Consider the following 27,837-nt stretch of genomic DNA (forward strand, 5'->3'; position numbering starts at 1 on the left):
CCTTTCTGATCTTCAATTTCCTCATCTGTAAAATGACCATAATTGTAATCTCACTTCACAAGTATCTGCAAAGGTAAATTTAATAATGTACGCAAAATACTTCATAAATTTATAACCCTATTTGCACTAAATAAATGTCAACTAATAACATCATAATTTTTCCACTTGTATAATTCACACATATTTGGGTCCAGGTCATGGAGGTTTTTTTTCCAAATTTGTAATCTGTCCAGTAAATCAACTGTCTTGACTTCCTGAACTCACTCCATTCAAATGGGACTTCTAAGATCAACAAAGCTTAGTTTTCCCTACACTAATAGATGAAGGAAGCAAAGTTGATTCCTCTGATTTTTTTCAAGACTCATCTCAAACCCCATATTCTGAAGAAAAATTTTCCTGCTCCCCCTGCCATTAGTTCTTTTCCCTCTGAGACTGACTTCCATCTACTTTGTATATATTTTATACTTACATAAATTCCTTGAAAGCAATATAGGAATTTACATGTTGTTTTTCTCATCAGAATGTGAGCTTCCTGAGAGTCAGGATGCCTTTCTTTGTACCCCCAGGATTTGAGGCAATTCCTGGCCCATGGTACAGCATTGAATCAATGTTGCCTTGACATTCATCAAAACAACAACACATTTAATTGATACTGAAACAAGTAGTAAAATAACAAGGGAAGGAGGAGAAAGGAAGGGGAAAGAGGAAAGGGAAAAGGAGGGGAAAGAGGAAAGGAAAAAGGAGGGGAAAGAGGAAAGGGAAAGAAGACAAGGGTAAGGAGAAAGAGGGAAGGGAAGGAAAAGGAAGGAAAGGGAAGAGAAGAGAAAGGAAGAAAAAGAAAGGGAATGGAAGGGGAAAGAGGGAAGGGAAGGGAAGAGAAAGAAACCCACAAATTTATATATGTGTGTATACACACATACACACACATGCACATATTTATTTACAAATACAATATTCTTGAATTACTAAAATGCCTTCCCTTCCTTCCTCACCTCTGAATATTCACACTACAGAAGCAGAGAAGTTTATGCCATAATTCAAATAGTCTTGCCAATAGAGAGTCAAGAAGTCCCTGCTATCCATCAGTAGCTACTCTCTTGTTCTAAGTCTCCAAGCTTTACTCAGGTCTGATGGTCCAAGGCTTTGCTCATCCAGGCTGCTCTCATCTCAGCAGTCTTTTCCCTCATGATCGACGGTCTCATTCCTCATCACCAGCCATACGTTTTTCTATCATGCTATATTACCTTGCACTAAAGTGCCCAAATTCATGGGAATACAAGTCCTGGGATCTTCCCTAGGGAATGTTCCCATTCTGTATCTATGAATGCTGAGAAATAGCATTTTCCTATCTTCAAACATGTGTTACGCCCTCCTTTATTATTACAATTTTTATTTATATCATTCTAATTATTGTTATCATCACTTGAGACTAATCTCCATAGGTTTAACTAGAGATCCACAAACTTTTTAAGGAAAAAGAAAGTTGTTGCAAAAGAATTAGCAATTAAAACCCTCCAAGGCTTTGTATTTTCTTTGTTTTTCCTAGAAAGTAAAATCTTCACTCCACAAGTATTTATTTGTTGTGCATCTACTATATGCAAGGCAATGTGCTGTGTGATTTCTAAGATATAAACAAGAAAAAGACAAAGTCCCTTTCATTAAGCAGCTCCCAGCCCAGCAGGGGAGATAAGGCTTGCCCACAAACAATTCCAATAAAAGGCATGATGCTAAAGTTAGATAAGCAAGGTACAGAATCTTAGGGAAGTTCAGAAAGGCAGAAGCTAAGAGACACTATTGACAGCCTGTCTGTTAGAGATCTAATTTGGTCATGACTGAACTAGTGAATACTTTGTTGTGCCCCAGCTGCTTAGTGGAGTGCCTATGGTGACAGGCATTCAGGGGAAAGGTCTCAGCATGGGGGTACTCAAGGAGTGTGACCAGACTAAAGAAACAGCTTTCTCTATGGCAGGACTAGATATTTGTTCATTTCAACTGATCTTGTTCCTGGAGGTAAACCTGATTGATGGACCTCAGGTGTAGTAAGGAAATTAAGAACTAGAAGAGAACAAAGAAAGAAAAAAGGAAAGGGAAAAAATTTATACTTAATAATAGTCAATTGAATCTTCATCCAAGATCAGAAGATAAGCAGAGATATTTTGACTTCTCCTTCCTAGTGACAGCAATGTGAATTGATAGAAATTAGAGTGTTGGAGGGACAGGAGATCGAGGACCAAAAGTTTGAGAGGAGGATGAGTGCCGATAGTGTTAGGAATAAAACAGGAGAATATAAGCGGGATATCTCTTTGGTGTCTTTGCCATCCCTCACAATTCCTTCAGAGATATTTCTCGAGTCATTGTGGCCTTGTGGTGCTTGAGTTCATGAAAAATGTAGACCCCTGATCAGGTATCCAAATGGTTCACTAGGAAAGGTAACTTTTAAAAATTTAATAGCTTTCAACATTCATTCTTGAAAAAAAAAATCATTCTTGTGTTTCAAATTTTTCTGCCTCCCTTCTCCCCTTCCCTTGGACAGCAATTAAGCCATTATAGATTAAATATGTGCAATTCTTCTAAACATATTTCCATAGTTATCATGCTGCATAAGAAAAATCAAATCAAAAGAGAAAAAAGTGAGAAAGAAAAAACAAGCAAGCAAACAACAACAAAAAAAGTGAAAATACTATAACATACACTTTCAATAGCTTTTATGTGCAGATTTGTATGAATTGATTTGGTCAAGTAGGTGGATAGTGGATAGAGCACTAGGCTTAGAATCTAGAATACTCAACTCCATGATCCTCTCATCTCAATTGAAGATCCACGATCATCTCAAATCCAAACTCAGAAACATACTAGCTACATAATGCTATACAAGTTACTTAGAGCTCAGTTTGCCTGAGTTTCCTCATCTATAAAATAAGCTGGAGAAGGAAATGGCAAATTACTCCAGTATCTTTGCCAAAAAAAAATCCCAACTCCAAATGGGGTCACTAAGAGTCAGACAACTGAACGAATGAATAGATTATTAGACTTAAATCTTAAGAATTATTTATTAAACTTAAAATTAAAACTTAAAATTATGCAAAGAAGTTATTTAGTAGATTGCTATGTTTACTTTTGAGGGTTGTTATTTGTTTTTAATTTTCAAAAATCCTATGTGGTGAGTAGCATCCTGTCTTTAAGAGACAAGTGTTTATGGAGGACTATCTGGGATGCAATTTGCCACAATTTATTGCCAATGTCTAAAAGATCCCAGGGTCTATGAGAATAGTCGTGCTGAAGAATTTGAAGGATAATTTTGGTAGAAAACTAGTATCCCTAGAAAATCACAGCTCTGATACCTGGGGCTTCTTTAGGGAAGTGGCTTTGAATAGGGTAATATATTTCTGTCTCCTCAACCTGGAACTTCCTTTAGAATCCCTGAGGCTTTTTCACCTAGAACATTCCTCTATCCTATTTTGTACCCTTTACCGATTGATGAGTTTCTTCCATAATCTCCATTTTAAGAAAGGGACTTAAAGCAGCCATCCCTCATCTCTATCTGGGCTCTGATTCTGATTTTCCAAACTTTACTACCCCAGTAGCAAAGTCTGCATGGGGACCCCTTCTCTCCCTCCAGCCCCCTTTATGGATTATTTTTTCCCATTAGAAATAAGCTTCTTGAAGACAGGAAAGTATCCTTTTCTGTCTTAGTTGTATCCTCACTATGAAAGACGGCCATCAGGCACGTAGTAAACTCTTAATAAACAAGTTTGTTGACTTGACATACAGATTTTCCCCTTCGGTAGTAACAGAAACAAAGTTTACATCCTTCATCAGTCCCCTTAGGTCTCCTATACATATTACACAAGCTTAGGGGAAGGCTCAATGGGAAGATCTTACAGCTGGTGCATAACGAAGGAAGCATTGCAGCAGCTGGGGACTGATGAAAATGCCAGAGGTATTTTTTAGCTGGGTTGTTTGGTCAAATGCTAAGAAGACAACTGCATAGAGGAAAATACATTTAGCACTTCGTGGCAGATGGTGCTGGCCCAGCAACAGAAGCCCCCTAAAAAATAGCGAGCTCTGAGGTTGCCAGCTGTTTTAGGTTGATTAATTTATGCATTCCTTAAGTCAAACCAGAAAATAAAGTGATTGTCCTAGAAGGAAAATGAATCATTCAGAGGTTTTAAGAATTCTGAGTGATCTCTTCTTCTCAGTGTTGCTATATACCCCCAGCCAAAAGAATCCAACCCAGCAGACATTAAGTGCCTACTATGTGCAGCACAGGATGCAGAACATTGAGAATTCAAAGACAAGATGACAAGGTCCTTCCCTCATTCCTGCCATCACCAGTGAAGTGGTACAGTGGATTGAGTGCTGGAACTAGAAAGAAGAATACCTGAGTCCTATCTTGCCTCAGATAGTTATTAGTTGTGTTACCTCTTGGTTAAGTCATTCAATTTTTGCCTCAGTTTCTCCATTTTTAAAATGAGTATAATAATAGCCCGTACATTGCAGGGTTATCGTGAAGATCACATGAAATAGTAATAACAATAATCACTAACATTTTATAGCACCTACTATGTATCAGGCACTGTGCTAAGTGCTTTTCATGTGTTATTTCATTTAGCATATTTAGCACCTTTTGAACTTTAAAGCACTTTATAAATGCTGGTGACAATTATTATTAACTAAAAATGGGAAACTGAATTTAGCTGATGCTATCCAAGAAGGCAGCTCTTGGTTGACATCAGCTTTCAATCATTATTCCCTTCCCCAGGAGCTGTCCAGGTCATATATAGGCTCTAGTACAAAAGGATCAACACAGCGTATTTCCTCTCCCAGAATGTAATTACTCACTTCCTAAAATATGGGAACTCACTTTGTTTTGAAAGTTGTTTTGTTGTTGTTGTTGTTTAATTATTGTTTTTTGTTTTTGCCACCATGAATAAATTGTTATTAAGATGGGACCTTTCTTCCTATAATTGATCTTCAGGTGGGATAGTTAGATAGGGAGTGAACATATTAGTTAGTGTCTTTTCTGGGATGATTCCACAGTGATTAATTAATAGCTCCATCAGCAGTGTATTATTATGTATGTATTATCTGCTATTGTTGGCTATTTCTATCTTTTTCTCATCTTTGCCAAATTAATTGAGGTAAAATCTCAGAGTTCTGTAAATTTGCATTTCTCTTATTGGTGACTTGGAGCATTCTTTCATATAATTGATGATAAATCTTACAACTCTTTCTTTGAAAACTTCCATATCTTTTGACCACTGTTCTCTTGGCTTATGTATTTCTATTAATTGCTTCAATCTTAGATATTAGATTTTTGTCAGATATATTTGATAGAAAGATTATTTTCCTCTAATCTATCTTTTATCTCTCCAATTTGATTCATGGAAAACTTTCCAGTTTTATATAATTGAAATGGTTGATTTTATCTTTCATGATCAACTATAGCTTCTATTTGCTTAATAATTCTCCATCTAGCCAAAAGTACCCCCTTCAATTTTCTTCTATTTTCATGACCTTTTTATATTAAAGCAAGTCATTCATTAGACCTTATTTTGATATATAGTGTAAGATGCAGATTTAAACCTATTTTCTGCCAAATTGCCTTCCATTTTATGCATTATCATTTTACAAAGAACTCCATACTCTAGACTGAATATAATTGGACTTTTCTTTGATCATTCCAAAAGAAATTCACTTGTTTATTATAATGGCCATTAACTATTATTGGGCTGGCAGAGCACCAAAATTTGGTTCACAGAGACTTCTCTTTAACAATATTCTTGATAAAACACTGCATTGGTCCAACTATAGACTCAAGTTTTCATCCAAATTTTGTATGAAATTTTGTATGATTTGTATGAAATTTGACTGCAGCCTATATATATATATGTATATATATATAAACTGTACTCCTAGGAAGAGAATGACAGTGAAAGCAATGAAGACAAAGAGAATAATGAAGACTACAATGAATAGAAGAAATGTAGCAAAGTGTAATGGTACAAGCCCTTCATTAGAAATCAAAGTACTTAATACATGGATAAGTTATTTAATTCTTTGAGACTTCATTTACTCATCTGTAAAATAACTCAAAACATCTGATATTATAACCAAAACATTTATTTGTATTGAAAAAGTGCAAAAGAAAGCTTTCATAGTTAATATATTTTCTTTTTATGATAAATGTGCACAATTAGTGACACTTGCATATATGAGTAATTCTAAGTATAGTCCCTTGTTTTCTGCCCCTTCTCATCCCAGCCTCCTCTCTCCATATTCTTATTCTATGATCATTCTATTTCTTTCAGGCCTCTTTTGTTTCTCCATTTCTACTGGCTCTTTATCTGCCTATAAATATATAGTCTCTCCGATCTTTAAAAAGCCTCCATTTCACATTCAGCTACTATCCCACTTCTTTCCTCTATTTTATGGCCAAATTTCTTGAAAAAGTTTTCTATCCTCAAAGTCCCTACTTTCTACCACCCCTGCACAAAAACTAAATTGGAATGAAAACAGTCCAGAAGCCATTTAGTCCAATCCATACCAGACTAAGAAGCCTTTCTACAATATCCCCCCAAAGTGATCATTCAGCCTCTGCTAGAAGTTTTTCAAGTAGAAGATACTCACTACTACTCAACAACCCATTCTCCTTTTGGATGGCATAGCATCCTGCCTTCAGTATACCTACTTGTTCATTCTGAGGCTCTGGGCAAATTATTTAACATCTCAGTGTCCTGAAGCAATTCTCTAAGCCTGTAAATTGGAAACCAGTCTACATTGGTAAGAGGATTTTTTTTTTCACCAGGAGTTCCCTAAAGCAATGAAATTACAGGCATAAACTGAAAAATAATTGTTGGTTTGTTTTTTTTCTGATATCAAGCCAAAATCTGCTTCCCTTCATCTTCTACCCATTTCTCCTAGTTCTGTTCTCAGAAGCCAAGCAGAACAACTAATCCTCTATCACATGATACCCTTTTTAAATACTTCATACAGCTGTCACATCTCCACAGAATTTTCTTTTCTCTGAATTAAACATCTCCACTTCCTTCCAGGACCCTCTGTGGTATCATACTGATTATTCTTATCTGCATGACCTCCAACTTATCTAGGGACTTCTTCTCAGAAAAAAAAAAAAAAAGATGTTTTAAAACACATAAAATAAAATATATAAAATTGCAAAAGAAAACAAAAAGTTAGTGAGACTAAAGATATAATTTTTGCTTCACTTTTTTTATGAATTTTAGTAGCTTCTTGATTTGTCTTTCATAATCTGTCTTGATAAGACCATTAAAATATAGACATCATTGCAAAAAGAATGTTTGAATGGAGCCTTTTTTCAATGAAATCTATCCATAGATATCATCCCTTCCTTTGGACTCCAAGTTAAAATCACTGTTCATGTATGCCCATTCTTAAGTATGATTGATGTAGACTAAAGACAGGTTTGATGGGAGCTTGAGGTGTTAAGGAATTGGTAGACAGGGGTGATCAGAGAGGGCAGGAGCTGGAGTAAAAAAGATAGTTGAGACAGGCATTAAAGATATTGGGGAAGAGGGAGGGTGATCTGGAGGCTCATAATTGATAGTAACAAGTCTGTTAGCAGAATGAGGAAAACTTTTCTATCATTCAACAATCTTCTGCCCTGAATTCTACTCTTCCTTTTTTGTCCATGTTTTTTCACTTTCCTCACCCCTCAATGCTGTACACTTCTCTTAGTGTATACTAAGTTAGTTTACTAACATAGACCCAGAATTATATACCCATCCCTCTTCCCAGTGCTCATACTACGATCTCACACACTGCCTTAAATTGTATAGTTGATTGTATAGCAATGGGAATGAGCTGCTAAGGGATACTGTGGGATCTCTTTCCCTGGTGATCTACAAAGTTAAGAGACATCTAACTGAATGTGTGAGTTTAAATTGAGCCTTGCTTTGAGGCAGGAGAAGAGACTTAACAAATTCTATAGGTCCTAAACACTCCAGGGATTCTATTACGTCCTCCTCATCGTCATCAACACTGGATCCATCCTTGAACTATTTCTAATTGATGCAAATTCATTCTTCTAGCAAAACTTTTGAGAGATCAGCTCACCTTGGTGCTTCAGTGAGACTTTACTCTAGCTGAGGGATTTTTTTTTATTAAAACTGTTTATTTTCAAAACATATGCATATTTTTGTTTTTCTTCCCACATTATTTTTACCTTCTTTCTAAATCTTATTTTTCTTGTGTAGCGACATAACTATATAAATATGTATACATATATTATATTTAACATATACTTTAACATATTTAACATGTATAGGACTACCTGCCATCTAGGGGAGGGGGAGGAGGGAAGGAGGGGAAAAGTTGGAACAGAAGTTTTTGCAAGGATCAATGTTGAAAAATTACCCATGCATATGTTTTGTCAGTAAAAAGCTATAATAAAAAAATAAAATTTCTAAATGAAAAAAAAATGCATAAAAAATTTTCAGCATTCACCCTTGCAAAAACTTTTATTCTGATTTTTTCTCTCCCTTCCCCTCCCCTCCTTCCCTAAATGGCAAGCAATCCAATATATGTTAAACATGTGCAATTTTTCTATACATATTTCCATAATCATCATGCTGCACAAGAAAAATCATAATATAAGGAAAAAATGAGAAAGAAAGCAACAAAAAAAATGAAAATACTATGTTGTGATCCACACTCAGCTCTCACCGTCTTCTCTCTGGGTGTAGATGGCTCTCTTCAGCACTGAACAATTGGAATTGGTTTGAATCATCTCATTTTTGAAGAGAGACACATCCATCAGAATTGATCATATAATCTTGTTGTTGCCGTATATAATGATCTCCTGATTCTATCATGTCACTTGGCATCAGTTCATGTAAGTCTTTCCAGGCCTCTCTGAAATAATTTCATAGAGATCATTTGTTGATCATTTCTTATAGAACAATAATATTCTATAACTTTCATATACCATAATTTATTCAGCCATTCCCCAACTAATGGGCATGCACTCAGTTTCCAGTTCCTTGCCACTACAAAAAGAGCCGCCACAAACATTTTTGCACCTATGGGTCCTTTTCCCTCTTTTATGATCTTTTTGGGATACAGGCCCAGTAGAGACACTGATGGATCAAAAGATAAGCACAGTTTGATAGCCCTTTGGACATAATTCCAAATTACTCTCCAGACTGGTTGAAGGAGTTCACAACTCCACCAACAAAGTATTAATGTCTCAGTTTTTCCACATCCTCTGCAACATTCATCATTATCTTTTCCTTCATTTTAGCCAATCTGAGAGACATGTAGTGGTATGTCTAGCTGACGAATTCTTTACTTTTTTTGGTGCTATAAACCCATTTGGCAGCAATCTGGTGAAGCTTGTGAACTGTTTCTCAGAATAATGTTCTTAAATGCATAAAATAAAATACAGGGGATTACAAAGGAAATCAAGTAAACTGAAAAAAGCTATTCAAATATTTTAAAAAGTAAACAAGTTCACAGACTCCAAATTAAAGACTTTATGGACTTGATGGGCAGCTAGGTGACACAATGGATTGAGTGCCAAGATGTTAAATCAAGAAGCCTCAAATTCCTGAATTCTAATCTGGCCTCAAAGACATAATTGCTGTATGGCCTTAAGCAAAATCAGAGGTTCTGGAAAAGTGGAAGCAAACATTTCTTCTATTAAACCCTAATCCATTTCCTACTGTTCACCAACAGAGATACCATTTTCTGTTCTTGTGTCCCAATGCTTTAATGATGAACATAATTAAAGCATGCTAAAATAATGAAAAAGAAGGAAAGTTAGATCAAAAGAGTCTCATCAACTTGAAACCTGAAAGAGAATGGACTTCTCCCTTAATGAGAATGTTTCCTAATGATTTGCATAACAGATGAAGTGCAGTCACCAGTTCCATTCTCTGTATCATGAGCAATTAGGACTAGTCACTTCTTGGTTCATGTCAGTTTCTCTGCTCATAGATAAAAGTGGGACGAGATTCATTATTTTGCTCTTCACAAACATAGTAAGAAAAAAACTATCTGCTGACATGTCATTTGATCATTTATCCATTTTTATTCATAGAACAAATATTTATTAAGAATTCTTCAAGGCCCTTTTCTCCTTACAATTAGGGAACAAAAACAGCCAAAGGATGGGGCAGCTCAAGCTAGATGCCTCACAAGGTGAGGTGAGATTTGTTAAAACAATGAATCAAGTTTAAAGATCATCAATGGATGGGAATCCATCCTCCTCCCCCCATTTTAAAGATGAGAAAACTGAGGCTCAGAGAAAATAAACTTGACTGAGATCACATCACCAAGACAATGTCACTGTTGGGATATGGACTTGAGTCTTCTGGCTCAACTCCAACTTTCTTTCTCCATACCATTCCCCAAGTTGATCCTGAGCTTCTTAGAACTAAAGAATATTTTTCATTTTTCCCTGGAGACTCCAGCACCTAGAGCATCAAAGAATGTGTGCTTGTTAGACTGGTCTGGAAGAAGTAGGAGTTTGCCAGATGTAGAATGGTTATATGGCACCACTGAACTGGAGCTCCCATCTTTAGTAGTCCCATGATGGGAGAACTGAGCTTGCTTTCTCAAGCACAAGAGACATTTGGGCTTCCATCTAGGTATCTAAATACTTGCTCATTGGATCTCCAGAGGTCTCACTAACCTCCCACTAAGCACTACTTCCACTTTCTCTCCCTACATTGTTTGGAAATGATGACTTCTTAGAAGACTTGATGAAAAGAGCATTGTAGCTAGAGTTTGAGGGTCCAGTTTAAATTCAGCCTCTTCTTGGTCCTCTAAGGTCCTTTGGGTCTCAATTTCTTTGCTGTAAAATGAAAGGATCAGAGTTTGATGATGTTTTTCCCCTCTAGATCTATGATTATATGATTCCTTGGATTCTATAATAATAAAAAAATGAGGGGATCAGATCTAATGTGTTTTCCTCCTCTAGATCTATATCATATGATTCTTTAGATTATATAATAAAAACAATAAGCAATAGCTAGCATTTATATAAGGTAGTTAGATGGTACAATGGATAGAGATTTGGGTCTAAAGTCAGGAAGATTTCAGTTCAAAACCAGATTCAGACACTTATTAACTGCATGATCTGGACAAATCACTTAATCCTATTTGCCTCAATTTCCTCATCTGTAAAATGAGCTGGAGAAGGAAATGGTAAATCATTCCAGTATCTTTGCCAAGAAAATGCCAAATGGGGTCACAAATGACTGAACAACAATAAAAATAACATTTACAGAGCACTTATTTTGCGCTAGACACTGTGCTAAGCTCTTTACAATTGTTCTTATTTGATTGAACAATAATCCTGTTTTTAAAATTGGGAGCTCCAAATTTTCCCCTTCCTTCTCATCCTCACACCCATTGAGAATGGCTATGTGAAAAAATAAATAAAAATAAAAAACAAAAAAAAATTTTAAAAGAGAATGTCCATGTGAAGTTGTGCAAAAAATAGAAAAATTGTACTTTTTTTTTTTAAAGCAAGTAGTATGAAACAGAGATTCATAGTTTTGTATGCTATCATGTTTTCAGTTATGTGAAAATTTTCTTTTTGGGATGTTTAATTTCAGAATTTAAAAAATGAAATTAAATTAAAAACAAAAAGAGATCTGGTGTTGGCTGAAGCCTCTGGTCAGGGAACTGGTAACAAGAAAATTGGCAACTGGGTGCTTAGAAGTTACAGAGGGCTGAAGTATTGTTGATTTTTGTTGTTTGTGTGACTGTTTGTCTTTTGGGAACTGGGTCTCTCTATCTCCCCTGGGTTGGAAGAATGGTGGCCGTTCACCACTCCTGATTCCAATACTGATCACAGGAGCTACAAACTTCTCTGCTTTCCTACTTTCCTTTTCAGGTAATCTATTATTAGCCCTCCTCTCTCCAGAACCCACCACATTGGTGCTGGAGTTAGTGTGGACACCTTTCACCTTACTGTAGCTCAAGAGAGAAGACTTCAAGCATTCAGTATCATTAGCCTTACCCTCTCAGTGGCAAGGCTCAGAGAAATATTCCACTGCTCCCACTAGTGTTGCTTTTCTCCCATGGTTCTATGAATGCAGGAAAAGTGGATAGCCCTGAACCCATGGCAGTCAATTCAGAGTCTGTGATCCAGTCCCTGGGCACCCACTAAGTAAGAAGAAAAGCATGGTTGTAATAAGACTGGGGAGAAAAGATTCAGTCTCCATTAGGCTCAAGTCCTTTTCCAACTGAAGGTTCAAGCTTATACATTGTGCTCTCCAAATCCTGGGTCTGGATGCTGCTGGCACTTTTTCTTCTGATGCAGTCTCATCACGTAGACTTTTAGTTTCTGATTCTGCACCATTCTTTATCCACATATCAATGTCGCATGTAATATTGTATATCTAAGTTATCTCTGTGTCTTATCCCCTGTTTATTTTCTAGACCAGGATCAAAATGAGCAGTGAGGGTGCATTTCATCAACATCACCTTTCCAGATAAAATGACGATCTTACATTTCATGAGTCTCATTTTTTCTTTGATTTCCTGTATGACTTAGTGGAGGATAGTGAGAGTCTCTGAGGTACACAGATGGTGTTGGGGCTGTCTTCCCGTGCTTGGGCACATTTGGCTCTAGGGGGTCTGGCAGGATGTGAACCCCTTAGATGAATAGCTGGCTGCCCCTTCTATGAACCCCCCTGGGTATTGTGAAAGTTCTTCTTTGACCCTCTTCCCTCTTCTTCAATTATAACATCCCATGAATTATAAAATCCTATAAATTCTACATATATTCCATCTCTTGCATCAACCCCTCCTCTCTAGTCCCGTTTTCTCTCTGCCAGCATTATAATCAAGCATATTATTAATACCCACTTGGGGAGTCCTCAGGGCACAATGGAAAGGGCATTAGCATAGAGATACCTGGATACAAATTATGGCTTTGCCATAGACTATCTATGTGACTTTAGGAAAAACCATTTAAATTCCTGGACTTCAATTTCCTTAACTTCCTCATCTGTAAAATGAAGGGATTGGACTAGCTGGCCTTTAGGCTTCCTGGCTCTAAATCTACAATCCTATCACCTTACAGGAACCTTCTAGGAGATCTTGCCTCAGTTGTTACCATCTTTTATCCATTTTTCATATCAATGCTAGAATTAATTAACTTATTAAGTTACTGAACCTACTTAGAAAATTGTACTTCTTTACAATCCTATAAAAAAATAGAATATTATGACTTCCATTTTTTAGACAAAGAAATTGAGACTCTGGAAATTGAAAAGGCTGGTGGGAAATAGCTAATGAATATCAGAGCCAAGATTTGAATCCAGGTCTCTCCTAGCTATAAATCTAGTTGTCGTGTAAACATGTCTTGCTGCCAAATTATCAGATCTATGTGCTACTTCAAGAGGTGATGAACTAGACTTGGAGGTTTCCAGACAAAAGTTAATGAACTGTCTGGTATGTCATAGAGGGAATGCTTTTTGGGGTATGAATTGGACTACTTGGTCACTGTGATTCTGAGAATCACATATGAGATTGATCACTGAAAGTCTCCTATTAGCAATAGCTCATAGGGACAAGAAGTATCACAATGTGCTACTAGCCAAGATATAGAGTTTGGGAAGCCCCAAATAAATAGGAATCTCAAAGCAGATTTGGAGATACAAGTACTTTTACAAGATGGACCACAATCCAGAGTCCTCCTGCTCAATTTCAGTAAGGTCCCTTTCTTCTTCAATAATCCTGACCAAAAAAAATTTTAAATTTAAAAAAATTTGAAAATTAAAAAAAAAAAAACCAATCCTGACATACTTACAGCTCAGTAGTCAGCTGGCTCCATGAAGTCCCACAGTCTGTGTAAAGACCAGGAGGGGAGCCACAACACAACCCCCTCTGAAGCTTTTAAGCTTTTAAACTCTGAAACATGGGGCAGAGGTTTATATGTCTCCAGCCAATCCTTGATATTTCTGTCAAGGCCATGATTAACATCCAATTATATCATTGGAAAGGGCCAGCTTAAGGTAAGTAAATGGAGAGTCTGTGACCCGCTAGCCTTGTGACATCACCACCTTTTGTCTTCAGAGGGGTATTTTTTGTGATTTACACATTACCCAGAGGCCTCTGACTTCTGGGAATGATCAGTCTGGTGTGAGATGCAGTGTTGTACAGAGGGAAGAAAAAGTATTGAGTTCTCCCACTTTCAAGCTTGACTCTGTTACTTACTATTACTTCTTTGAGTCTCTGTTTTCCCATATGGAAAATGAGAGATTTGGATAACTTGGAAAGATATTTCCAGGTCTGAATCAATAAATTTATGATGTAAAAACAAATGAAAATTTCCAACATTCATGTTTGAAGCCTTCAATATTAAACTGAAGTCCCCTCAAATTTTGATTTCTCATTGCTTCAATCTCTTTAACTCTCCTGATTTGTGACAAATCATTTTACTTCTCTGGGCCTCAGTTTCTTCATCTGAAAAATGAAAAAGTTGAACTAGATTATCTCTAAATTGATGATTTTATTCCACAAACAAATAATGACTTCAAACATAACTTTAAGTAATTCCTTACGTATGTTTCTCTTTAGAGATTAGGTCTAATTCAGTCACCCAGAATTCAATCCCGGTCTGACTACATTTCTAGCTGCCTTGTACTGAGAGGAGCCAAGTTTAGAACCTCCAAGTACTCAAAACCTACTCAGCATCCCAAGTCCTTGAAGGATAAGGTCTCCAGTGATTCTTTCCCCTATCCAATGATTGGTTAATCACCACCACTGCTCCATTTCCCCTGGTACTCATAATCATGACCTACTGAGTTGAAAACCTATAATCACCATTTGGTCCACCCTCAAATTCTTAGCCACCCCAAGTCTGGCCATCTCTCATTTTATCATTGTGACATCTGGACCCCTCATCTTAAAAAAAAATTAATCATTCTCTTTTTTCTCTATTGATTGAATCTTTCCCCACCCCCTCAATAGCATTTTATTTTTCCAGATATATGTAAAGACAAATTTCAACATTCATTTTTGTAAAACTTTTGTAAAACATTCTAATTTTTTTTCTCTCTCTCCCTTACTGCCCTCTCCCCAAGGCAGCAAGTAATTTGATATAGATTAAATATGTGCAATTTTAAAACATATTTTCATATTAATCATGTTGCACAAGAAAAATCAGACCAAAAAAAGAAAACAAGAAAGAAAAAACAAACAGAGAAACAAAGAAAAAGGGTGAAAATGTCATGCTTTGATCCAGTTTCAATCATTCTGCAAACTCTTCTCCTTTGAAGTTCATTCCAACAATATGACTCTGTATAGATTCTTGTTGCTGTAACATAGGGCACTAATGTAACATATAGATATAGATGTACACACACATGACATCTCAAATGTTGTATAATTAATACAAACACACAACACATATGCATATATGATTATGTATAGTTAAATAAGACATACATTGTATATATATAAATTATGTTATATACATGTTATGTCCTTATATATTATGTGTATATTGCATACATATTTAAATTATATGTTTAGGTATGCTAAACATATGTCTATGTTTATATGTGTGTGTGCATATATATATATATATATATATATGTTTCTATATGCATGTGGATAGATAGATTTTTTTTTTTTTTGGCTGTTTTAGTTCATTTGTCCTCTGAGTTTCTGTTCATCTTTCTTTTCCTATGTATGTTTTTCCCCTAGTGGTTTCTCACTAATACTACATTTCACTATCTCCCTCGTGTAATTTTTAAAGTTTGTGTTTATTTCTTTTTATTTGTCTCTGTGCTTGGGTATTTCTGCTTCAGTGTGTCTCTTTCCTTCCCTATGCATCTTTTCTTTCTCTGGGCTTGTTTTTATCTCTCTGTGCAAATCTGATACAAAGTGTCTCTTTTTCCCTGCTTCTATTTCTCCATGTGGATGTTTTCCTCTCTGCTACTCTTTCTGTATACATCACTTTCTCAGCATGTCTCACTTTCTCCACAAGTCTCTCTCCCTTTGTGTCTCCCCTTATGTTTATTCTGTCTCTCTGTGTATTTCTCTTCTGTCTGCATGTACTTCTCTCTCTCTCTTTCTCTCTCTTTGTCTCCCTCTCTGTCTCTCTCTTTCTCTCTCTCTCTTCTCCTGTGTTTGTGTCTTTCTCTATCCCTGGCTTCCTGAAGCTCCCTTCCATGAGTTTGATGTCTCTTTCCCTGTGTTTCTGACTGTTTCCCCCAGTTTCTACATCTTCCTCTTCTCCATGCATCTCTCTCTTTTTTCATATCTGTTTTCTTCTCTGCCTCTCTCTGTAATATTGTGTTTCCCTCTGTTGGCATCCCCCTCTCTTTATTTATGTGCTATGAGCCTCTCTCCTCCTGTGCTTTATGGATATCTCTGCTGTGTCTCTCTCCCAGTGGGCATCTCTCCCTGAATAGGACTCCCTCTTGCCTCTATGTTTTTGTTCATGGATGTCTGTCTGTCTATCTGTCTCTCCTCTCCTCTCTGTCTCTTCCTCCCTCCTTCCCTCTCTCCCTTTCCCTCTCCTTCTTCTTTTCCTTCTTCTTCTTCCTCTCCCTCTTCCTCTTCTTCTCCTTTTCCCTCTCCCTTTCCCTATCTCTCTCCCTCTCCCTCCTTCCCGGCTCTTTCCCCCTTTCTCCTCCCCTCCCTCTCTCCCTCCTTCCCTTCCTGTCTGTTTCTCACTCTGTCCCCTGCATGTCTGTCTCTCCCCGGTGCCTCTGCCCTTCCTTTTCTCTGTGTGTCTCTCTTCTTGGGCTTCCTCCCCTATCCATCTTTATCTCCTTCTCTCTGCATGTCGGCTCCTCCTTTTGCACTTAGGTTTCCCTTTGTGCACTTGTGTGCATCTTTCCTCATACAATTGTTTCTCTCTCTCTCCCTGTGTCTCTTTTCCCCTGACTTTCTCACTGTATTTATGTGTGCCTCCCTGTCTCCCTCTCTAATACATTGTATATCTCTCCCTAGCTGCATTTCCTTTTCTCCTTATATTTTATGGGTCTCACTATGCAGCTTTCTCCTTCCCTCCCTCCCTCTCCATGGCTGTCTTCTTCTCTCTTTTTATTCACCTTTCCCACTGTAATCATGAGGGTCTCCTTCCCTGAATTTGAGGTCTTTCTCCCTATATTTCTATGTGTCCAAAACTGTTTTTCTCTCTCCCAAACTGCAGCTCCCCCTCTCCCTGTTTTATGGATCTCTCACTTCCTGTATGTCTCCCTCATTCCAGTTTATCTTCTTTTATGTTAAGCTCTCTCCTTGGGTTTGTAAGTGATTCCTGACCTCTCTCTATGTATGTCTCTCTCCTAGTGTGTATGTCTCCCTTTCCCTATATATCTTTCAGTCTCTCCCTGCATTGGTCCTTTCTCTCTGTCTCTCTCCCAGTGTCTCTCTTTTTCTTGTTTATATCTCCCTCCCTCAAAAAGTAAACTTTCATCTTGATATGTTCAGCATCAAGCACAGTACCTTGCACATAGAGATTAATGAAGGCTTTTTGATGGATGAATCCCTCTCTGTGTTTATCCAGCTTTCTTTACTTATGTTTGCTTGTATCTTCTTATTCCAAGTATGTTTATCTTCCTCTCTCTCAATGTTTCTCCCTCTCTCTTTATGTTTCTCTTCCTATATTTGTATATCTCTTCTCCCTATTTTTTGTCTGTCTCCCATTTTTTCTCTTCTCCAACTCATTGCTCTTATTTCTCTCTCCCCCTGGATTTGTGTGTATCTCTTCTTCTTGTGTCTATCCCCCATTTTCTCCCCTCTCCAATCCATTGTCCTTATGTCTGTCTCTCCTATATTTGTGTATTTCTTCTCCCTGAGTCTGCCTCCCATTTTCTACCCCTTCAATCCATTGCCCTTATGTCGTTTTCTTCCTGTATTTGTGTGCATCTCTTCTACCTGTGTCTGGTTCCCATTTTCTCCCCCTTCAATTCATTGCCCTTATGTCCTTCTCTTCCTGTATTTGCATGTATCTCTTCTTCTTGTATTTGTCCCTTATTTTTTCCCTTCTCCAATCCATTGCCCTTTTGTCTCTCTCCCTATATTTGTGCATCTCTTCTCCCTGTGTCTGTCCCCCATTTTCTCCCCGCTCCAATTCATTGCCCTTTTGTCTTCCTCCCTATATTTGTGTATCTCTTCTCCCTGCCTGTCCCTTGTTTTCTCTCCTCTCCAATCTATTGCCCTTATGTCCCTCATCCCTATATTTGTGCATCTCTTCTCCCTGTGTCTGTCCCCCATTTTCTCCCCTCTCCAATCCATTGCCATTTTATTTTTCTCCCTATATTTGTGTATCTCTTCTCCCTGTGTCTCCCTTATTTTCTCCCCTCTCTAATCATTGCCCTTATGTCTGTCTGTCTGTCTGTCTGTCTGTCTCTCTCTCTCTCTCTCTCTCTCTATATATATATATATATATATATATATGTGTGTGTGTGTGTGTGTGTGTGTGTGTGTGTGTATCTCTTCTCCCTGTGTCTGTCCATTATTTTCTCCCCTATCCAATTCATTGCCCTTATGTCTCTCTCCCTAGATTTCTGTATCTCTCCTCCCTGTGTTTGTTTCCTATTTTCTTCCCTCTTCAATCATTACCCTTATGTCTCTCTCCCTGTATTTGTGCATCTCTTCTCCCTGTGTCTGTGTTTCATTTTCTTCTCCTTCAATGCAATGTCCTTAAATTTCTCTTTCTCTGGATTTGTGTGTATCTCTTCTTTCTGTATCTCCCATTTTCTTCCCTCTCTAATCATTGCCCTTATGTCTCTCTCTCCCTATATTTGTGTATCTCTTCTTCCTGTGTCTGTCTCCTATTTTTTCCCTTCTTCAATCCATTGCCCTTATGTCTTTCTCTCCCTGGATTTGTGTGTATCTCTTCTCCCTTTGTCTGTTTTTCCCCCTCTCTAATCCTTTCCTCACAAAACTGCCAAATTGATATTTCTAAATCACAGAGCTAATCATGTCATTTCTCTGCCCAAACTTTGTTCCCCATCGCCTTAAGGATAAAGTACACCCTCTTCCCATCCAGCATTTAAAGCCCTTCACAATCAGGCTCCTACTTATCTCTCTAGACTAATTTCCTTCATGTCCACCACTCTCCAGCCAAACTGTCTGACTTTCTGTTCCCCTTTCAAGACATTCCATCTTACCCTTGCATACCCTTACTCCCTCCCTCCCAGACTGCTCTTCCTCGACACTTCTGCCTCTTGGAACTCTTAGCTCAAATGCCACTTTCCTTCCAGAAGTCTTTCCTTGTGCCCCCATTATTAATGCCTTCCCAATCACTCTGTAATTTTGTTGTATCTATCTTTTATTTATCTATTTTCAAACTCGACAAATACCCCTAAGAAAATGGAAGCTCCTTGAGCTCATTATAAATGCTTGTAGATTTACTGATCACTTGTTTGAGAGCAGGGTCAGTTTCCTTTGAGTCCCCCAGTGCCTAGCACAGTGCCTGGCACTGAGAAGGGACCGGATAAATGTTTTCTGATTGATCAACTCCTTGACTGAGTCAAGAGATCTGGATTCTGATGGGACACTGACTTGTTATTTGACCTTGGATGAATCATTTAAACTCCCTGTGTACCTTTGCTCATCAATAAAATGTGGGGGTTGAGTTAGTTGGTCCCTAAGGTCCCTTCCAGGTGAAATATTCCTTGGTTCTATGGATTTTATGATTCAGTACCACGTCCCTTTGCGGTCGCGTCTGCTTGGGGCTGCCATAGAAGATTTTTGGAGCACTATCACCCCCTAGTGCACAGATCACAGAGGATTAGCAGTTTCCTGCACAAACCCTGGGAAAAAGGAGAATTCAGACTGCCAGCTCTCAAAGGTGGCCAGATTTCCTTTCTGCCTGAGAATGGCAAACAGGACAACTGGACTTTTATTACAGATAGCATCCTTGGCTTCCCGGTTGGACAAATGGCCAGGGCAAGGGGTTTCAAAGCAGGATTCCCAATGTCAGGGGACATGGCCCAAAAGTGAAATCTGAAGTGGGTTTATTTGGGTTACTTCCCTGGTGCTAATCACCATCCATGCTACTTCTTCATGCTCTCAGCTGCTCCCCGGGTAAGACTCATCAAGCATGCATGCTATATTTCCAACCCAGGCCATTACTTAGGTGCTAGATACCCCCTCATTAATTCCAGAGCAGAGAGAAGATTTCCACAACCCAAAGCCTTTACTCCCCCAGGTCCCCAGCACCCAAAGCAACAACAATCCGAAATGGGTAAGATTCCCCTCGATTTTTCCCTATTGCCCAACTTCTTCATCTAATTCTCCTTCTAAATTAGAAACACTTCTCTCCTGCCTGTTCCCCAAGATTGGCAGCCTCTGACTCATCTTTGACTCACTGTTTTGCATTTCATTTCATCTATCCAGCCACTTGTCAAACCTTGCTTCTGCTCCCTGAAGGCTAACCCTTCTAGATGGCTCCCAGTCTCTGGGAGAATGAAGTTGTTTATGGGGTCCTAAGAGAGCCCTACTGCTTTATCCTAAACTATCTAACAAATGAAGATCCAGATGGCAGCTAACCACATACCTAGATTCAGCATGCCATCTGACAAAGTCTCTTGTGCCATCCTTGTGAGCAAGATTACAGCTATCTAAGCTGGTTAGTAGTCCTGATCAGAAAATTCCAAAATGGTTTTATGATAGGACATAAAGCATACTGGAGAGGGGAAGTTAAGTCAGCCTAGACTAGAGAAAAGATCACTCTTTACTAGAGTGGTGCAGCTATCTCCTTTTTGCTTTATAACAATTTTATTGATGATAAAGATGGCAGCTTGGAATATTTAACTGGTCTCTGTATGATTGAAAGGCATAGGAAACACTCTGGACTATAGAACTGGAATCTAAAAAGGAAGGAAAGAGGGCACCTAAGTTGTATAATGGATAGAGCACCAGCCCTAAAGTCAGGAGGACCTGAGTTCAAATCTGGTCTCAGAAACTTAACATGTCCTAGCTGTGTGACCCTGGGCAAGTCATTTAACCTCAGGGAAAAAAGAAAAAAAAGGAAGGAAAGAAATAAGCATTTATTAAATATTTACTATATACTATACTTGGTTATCTCAATGGATCCCTGCAACAACCTTGGAAAGTAATATTACAATTCTTATTTTACAGAGGAGGAAACTGAGGCAAACAAAAATTAAGTGCCTTTTTCAGGGTCACACAACTAGTAAGTGAGACTAAATTTGAAGTTTAGTTTTCCTGGCTCTGGGCCCAGCTCTCTATCTAGTGGGCCAAGTAGCAGCCTCTAGACACTTAAAAAGACCTTGGCAGTTGAAAAGAATGAACTCAATTGAAGATAAAATTAAAAAGGGACAAATGTAAAATATTGCCTTTGGGCTCAAGAATATAGCTGTACAAATAACAAATCCATCAATAAACATTTATTAAGCACCTGCTATGTGCTAAGCACTGGGGATACAGGTAGAACAACATAAAGCTTGACAACATTTCATGTGAAAAGGATTGGGGAATTTCTGTGACTGTAAACTTAATATGAGAAATATGCTGAAGGGATTGTCCTTGGAGCCAGAAAAACTTAGGTTCAAATTCTTCTTCTATCATAAACTGATGACTGAGTGACTCTAGGTCAATCATTAATATATCAGTAGCCCCTCAAGGCATGTCTCTAAGATGACCTTATCTCCACTAATAGAGAATGTTTCCTCCTTATACCAGTGAAGTCCTGAGTCCAGAAAGCTCTGTTTGAGTCAAGGATTGAATGCTGAAGCCAACAGAGCTAATCCTATCACAGGCTGCATTGAGTCAAAGAATTCAAAACAAATGTCTGTGCTGTCCCTTATCTGCAATCATGTGCTTTTTCTTTTTTTTTTCACTAAGGCAATTGGGGTTAAGTGACTTAGCCAGGTCACACAGAGATCAGATTGGAACTCAGGTCCTCCTGACCTCAGGGTTGGTGCTCTATCCACTGCATCACCTAGCTGCCCCTGCCTTATGCTTTAAAAAAAGGGAAATGGATAAATCAGAGGGTAACCAGGACAATCAAAGGGTTATGAAAGATATCGCCAAAGTATCACTTGAGATGAACTACAGATGTCTAACCTGAAGAGAGAACCAAGGTTAGATATGTTTTAATTGTCTATGTCATGAGTCTGAAGGACCATCACATGGAAAATGTCTTAGTCTTTGTCTCTTTGGCTTTAGAGGGCAGAACCAAAAATTGGGGGGAGGCTACAGAGATGCAAATTTAAGCTTAATGTCAGAAAAAAATCCCAATAATTGAAATTATCAGTAAGGAAAATGGGAAGTTTGGAGAAGTGATGAGTTCCCTATCAACCTTCCAAGAGTGGCAAAATGGTATAGAAGTTATGGGATGGACCAGGTGAGAGGTTCTTAACCTGAAATGGTCTGTGGATAGATGTCAGGATATCTATGGATTCACATCGATAGATACATATACACATATAGACAGACATGCATGATACATACTTACAGATCATTACATGTATGTATATTAATATGTATGCACATCCATACATACTTGCATATATCTATATACAATTAGATGATACAATATATATAAAACATTGGATCTGGAATCAGAAAGAATCAGAAAGATGAGTTCAAATATGACTTTGGACACTTACTAGCTGTGAAACTCTGCTTACCCTCCATTTGTCTATTTCTTCATCTGTAAAATGGGAATCACAATAGCACCTTCTTCCCAGGGATGTTGTGAGGATCAAATGACACAAGTGAAAAACACTTAGTGAAGTGTCTGGCAGACAGTAGGTGCTATGTAAATGTTAGCTATTATTATTACATGCATATAGATACAAATACATACAAAATATATATTTCAGCATGGTTCTTTCTTTCTGAATTTTATTTTATTTATGTAATAATATCATTGTGGGAAGACATCCATGAACTACCAAAAGGGTCCAGGATACAAAGATGTTGAAAAATCTTGGACCGGATGAATTCTCAGGTCTCTTCGAATTCTAAATCTGTGATTCTGTAATGAGTGTGGAGAAAGTGGCAAATTTTGTGCAAATGCTCCTTGGCTCATCCACAAAGTTTCCCATGGCCTCCTTTCCTGCTCCCTCTTCCTAATCTAGAGAGAACAAATGCCAATCCTTTGTCTGTGTCCAGTTCTGGCCGGTTGAAGCCTTTTCCAAAAGTTCCATCTGGTCCCTAAGTCCCTATGTGTGAGACAAGGAGCAGGTGGAGATCCAGGGCTCAGAGCCGGTTGGGTGGCTTTCCTTGGGGATCAGAAAGGGAGGGGTGTGTTTGCAGAATGAAAAAGCTTTGACTCTTCATTCAATCATGGGATGTTCAGGAGGTTGTTGCTTGTTTAAGTTCTGCATGAGGTGACATGGACTCATTAATTTTCTACATGAACAGAAATGCCGCAGAAGCCATTAATTAAATTGCTCATGCTTTAAATAGTTATTTCAGGTTTTGTTTTGTTTTGCTTGGCTTTGTTTTGTTTGTCCAATCAGCCGAAGAGCAGCACCTCATTTTTGATGTCATTCTGGATCTGATAGTCATAAAGCACAGGTCTGAACAAGTTACCCCCTTGCTTAGGAAGCTTCAGTGGCTCCCCATTGCCAGTAGGATAAAATAAAAACTTTTTTTTTTCTGGCATCGAAATTCTTCTACAATCTGAATTTAGCTCCTATTTCTAGACTAATAGCACATTACTCTTCTTCCTTCCCCTACATTCAAATCAAACTGCACTACTTGCCATTCTTTATATTCAACATACTATCTCCTACCTCCATGCATTGTTCTGATTGTCCCGGTGCCTGGAATGCTCTCACTCTTACCTCGATATTCTGGAATCCTGAGCTTCTATCAAAGCTCATCTCATGGGCAATCCCAATTATTATGTCCTCATCCCACCACCCCTTGTTCATAAATTGCCTTGTATCCCTTTTGTGTTTATTTTTGTCATTTGACCCCAAGGAGAATGTAAACTTCCTTGGCAAAGACGGTTTGCCATTTCCTTCTCCAACTTGTTTTACAGATAAAATAACTGAGGCAGATTTAAGTGATTTGGCCAGGATCACATAGTTAAGAAATGTCTTGAGACCATATTTAACTTCACATCTTGCTGACTTTGGACTTATACTCTATCCATTGCACCTCCTCACTGCCAAACATTAGACCAGATTTCCTCTCCATGATCTAACAATATTACCAAGTCATGGGGTTTAAATTTGAATCAACATGACCATAAGACATTAACGAATTCAGTTTCTGGTCACAGTATATTTGTAAAACAGAATATACACCATTGTTAACCACTTTCTTTTTGACAGTTCTACAAAACAAAAGTCCTGAGAGAGTTCAGCTAAATTGAATCATATTATTCAGAGACAGCATAGTGGAATGAAAAGTGTACTGAAAATATGAATAGCAGATAGAACCCGAGACTGAATTCACTTCTTAATACCGGTGTGACTTGGGGCAAGGTAGTTAACATCTCTGCTAACAGCTGTTTCTCATCTGTAAGAACTTCATGCATTTACTCTTTGTTTAATCCAACTGGTTTATCAGCTGGCCATTCCATGATATTCTTTTACTTCTGCACAGGTATTCTCTAGTTTCAGGAATAGAATATGTCCTCACCTCCACCTCTTAGAATCTATAGACATTTCACTAGAAACACAACTCAAGTGTTACCTCCTAAATGCTTCTCTTGATTCCATCCAAGTTGTTAAGGTTCTCTCCCTCTTGAAACTATATTTATATTACTTGTATTCCTCTTGAATTTATCTGTGTATAGAAGATTATAGATTTAGAGTTGAAAGGTTAGAGTTAGTTGAATTCAACCCCTTCATTTAATAAAGAAACTGAGGCACAAAACTGAGTCTCATAGCTGTCAGTGTCAGATGGAGGATTTGAACTCAGGCCTTCCAGACTCTAAGCCCAGCATTCTGTCAAATGCACTATTATATTTCTTTAGGAGAAAAATGTAAATTTCTTGAGAGACAAGATTTTCACTCCAGTCTTTATACCTCAAGTACCCAGCACAGTGTGCTCTGGATAAATGTTTGTCAGATTGAGTGGGGATGTCCTCATGAGCAAGGCAATATGGCATGGTTTATAGAATGCTGGACCTAGAACCAAGAAATCCCCAGGTTTGAATTCAGTCTCCGACACTAATTTGGCTGTGTGACTTGTCAAGTCACTTAAATTCTCATCTGCTAACTGATAGGATGAATCTAGATCATTTTTGAGGTTCCTTCCAGCTCCGAATTTATGATATCCTATTAAAGTACTTTCTCTCACTGGCCAGTCCCAAAGAGAAATTTCTCTAAGGTAATTTTCTCAGTCGGCCACAGGATTGGCCCAGGGTGTGCTCCAGGATCTAGGGATGCTGAGCTCTTGATGGCTTTGCACCAATGTTGGGAATGATAGGGAAGTCTGAACAATGGTGGCTCCCAGTCTTTTAAAAGGCAAACGAAGTCCTTGCCAAGAAGCACCCTGAGGTGGACTTAGTGTACTGTGAAAGAATATTGTGTGTTCTTTTCCCTATCAGAAATAGTCAGACTGGCTAGCCTCCCTGACTGGACATGTTGAGTGCTTTTGCATTCTCACTGTTCACCTGTGAGCTCTTCTCACCCACACAACTTGTCTTGTTTTTATTTTCTCCCAGAAAAGCATTAACCTTTTTCATCCCCCTATCTTTTTGTCTGTCACTGGGAGACAACAGCCCTGACTCTCATGGAGTGTGGTCCATTGTAGCCCCATGAAAGAAGGAGGCACCTGACACAGATGGCAGACTCAAGCCCAGGACTTTCCCTGATCCTCTTTCAACTGTATTTTTTAATTTCCATTTTATTTTTGTGCTGAAAGACAGCACAGTGACTCTATGGCCCCTTCTGCTCATCCAAAGCCTGCATGTCGCCTTTTATGAGGAGTGAAAATAAATGAATGCTTGCTAAGCTTCAGATACAGGAGGGCAGTTGACAAGCTGCTAGAGAGCTAAATTCCTATAGCCCTTTTTTGCCATAAATATTTTGTGTCTGAAGAAGAATGGTTTCATTTTGCCCTTGAGTTCTGATCTGTAAAGGAGGTGACTGCCTCAGAAAGTGACAGGTTATGGTTCACAAGAGATCTTCAAGTAGAGGCTGGGTGATCATGGTTGAAGTCCCTTCAAGACTCAACTCAAAGCCTACCTCCTGAGCTGGTCTATTTGAGTTTCCCCAGCAGCTAATGCCTTCCCTTTCCAAATAGTCTCCATTTACTTTATTTGTGTCTTATATATTTGTTGTTCAATTCTTCCATTTTTTATTATTGCTTTTTAATTTTCAAAAGATACATATGGATAATTTTTCAACATTGACCCTTGCAAAACCTTGTGTTCTAATTTCTCTCCTTTCCCCCTATCCTCTCTCCTAGGTAACAAGTAATCCATTATATGTTAAACATGGTAAAAATATATGTTAAATCCAATATATGCATACATATTTATACAATTATCTTGCTGTACAAGAAAAATCAAATCAAAAAGGAAAAAAATGAGAAATAAAATAAAATGCAAGCAAACAACAACAAAAAGGTGAAAATGTTATGTTATAATCCACATTCAGTTTTCACAGTACTCTCTCTGGGTATAGATGGCTCTCTTTATCACAAGACCATTGGAACTAGTCTTTCATTCATTCTTGACTCTTATTGATCCTATTTGGAATTTTCTTAGCAATGCTGGGGTGGTTTGCCATTTCCTTTTCCAGATCATTTAACAGATAAGGAAACTGAGGCAAATAAGGGTAATTAACTTGCCCAGAGTCACATAGCTAGTAAGTGTCTGAGACCATATTTGAACTCATGAAGATGAATCATTCTGACTCCAGGTCCAGCACTTTATCTATTGTACTACCTTGTTGTTTATGTTTCCCCCTGGGAGCAAAGAGTGGTTTTTTTGGTCTTTCTTTGTATTTTTAGTACTTAGCATCGTGCCTAGCATACTTAACTGATATGCTTAATGTCTGACAGAATGACTAGTCACATAATCCTATAAATAAGAGTTAGACCAAACAGTCACTCATCCTTTTCAGTTCTAAAAATTGGTAATTTAATAGAAACACCCCCTCAAAACAAGAAAATCCCAGGACATCTTATTTCTTTTTTTAAATTTGTTTTAGTTTATCATATTTTTCAATTAAGAATTAATTTAAATTAATCCATTCTTCCAACTATTGAATAAATTTTAAAAAACAACATTCACCTCCCCCAAGCAGAGCCCTCAATACATAACTGAAACTGCATCATCTGGTGAAATAATTTCCCACCTTGCCATATCCAGGATATCTTATTTCACTAAAATTTCTTTTCCCCCTCCTATCCACCCATCCCTGGAACTAGAGTCTTTCCAAGTTTAGAAAGAGCCAAACCAAAGACTTTAAAAGCATTTGAAAAAGGAATTTGGCTTTCTTATTCCTTTTGGAAAAGCTGTCTCCTTTGTAGAGTAGACCCATGTTCTTTTCCCCCAACCTTCTGTCATTCAGCCAATAAACATTTAGTGTCTATTAGTTCATCATCAACCATTCTCATTTCCATCTTTCCAATGTCTCCTCTAACCTGTAGGGATGGTCTCACTTTAGCCAAAGAGAATTTGCAAGGTTCTCAGTCATCTCCTTTGTCCTTAATCAAACCTGGCAAATAAATACCCTTGATCCATCCATATTCTCTTTGATTAATTCACCCATCTGCCATAAGGAGTGCAGTTTAAAAAAAAAAAAACACAAGAAACCCTAAAATTGTTACTCACATCTGTGAATCAGAAAGTAGAGGCAAAAAATCATTTGCCTTTTTCCTATGGGTCAGTTCCCTTCTTGGATGTCCTACCGAAGACATTTCTCAAACAAAGAAGGA

The 27,837-nt window shown here is 38.0% G+C and overlaps 1 long non-coding RNA gene across 2 annotated transcripts; it reads right to left on the reverse strand.

Annotated features, from left to right (window-relative positions):
• On the reverse strand, positions 1–27,837 carry LOC127563032 (uncharacterized). 2 transcript variants are annotated; one of them, XR_007953869.1, is made up of 4 exons: positions 27,734–27,837; positions 24,640–24,732; positions 8,707–8,895; positions 1–65 (listed from the first exon to the last, which is right to left on the reverse strand). It is a non-coding gene; the product is annotated as an uncharacterized LOC127563032 (long non-coding RNA). The 2 variants fall into 2 exon arrangements; XR_007953868.1 differs by lacking the exons at positions 1–65; positions 8,707–8,895 and adding an exon at positions 10,065–10,837.

The sequence above is a fragment of the Antechinus flavipes genome, chromosome 4 (genome assembly GCF_016432865.1).
Source record: "Antechinus flavipes isolate AdamAnt ecotype Samford, QLD, Australia chromosome 4, AdamAnt_v2, whole genome shotgun sequence".
In the NCBI taxonomy this organism is placed as follows: Eukaryota; Metazoa; Chordata; class Mammalia; order Dasyuromorphia; family Dasyuridae; genus Antechinus; species Antechinus flavipes.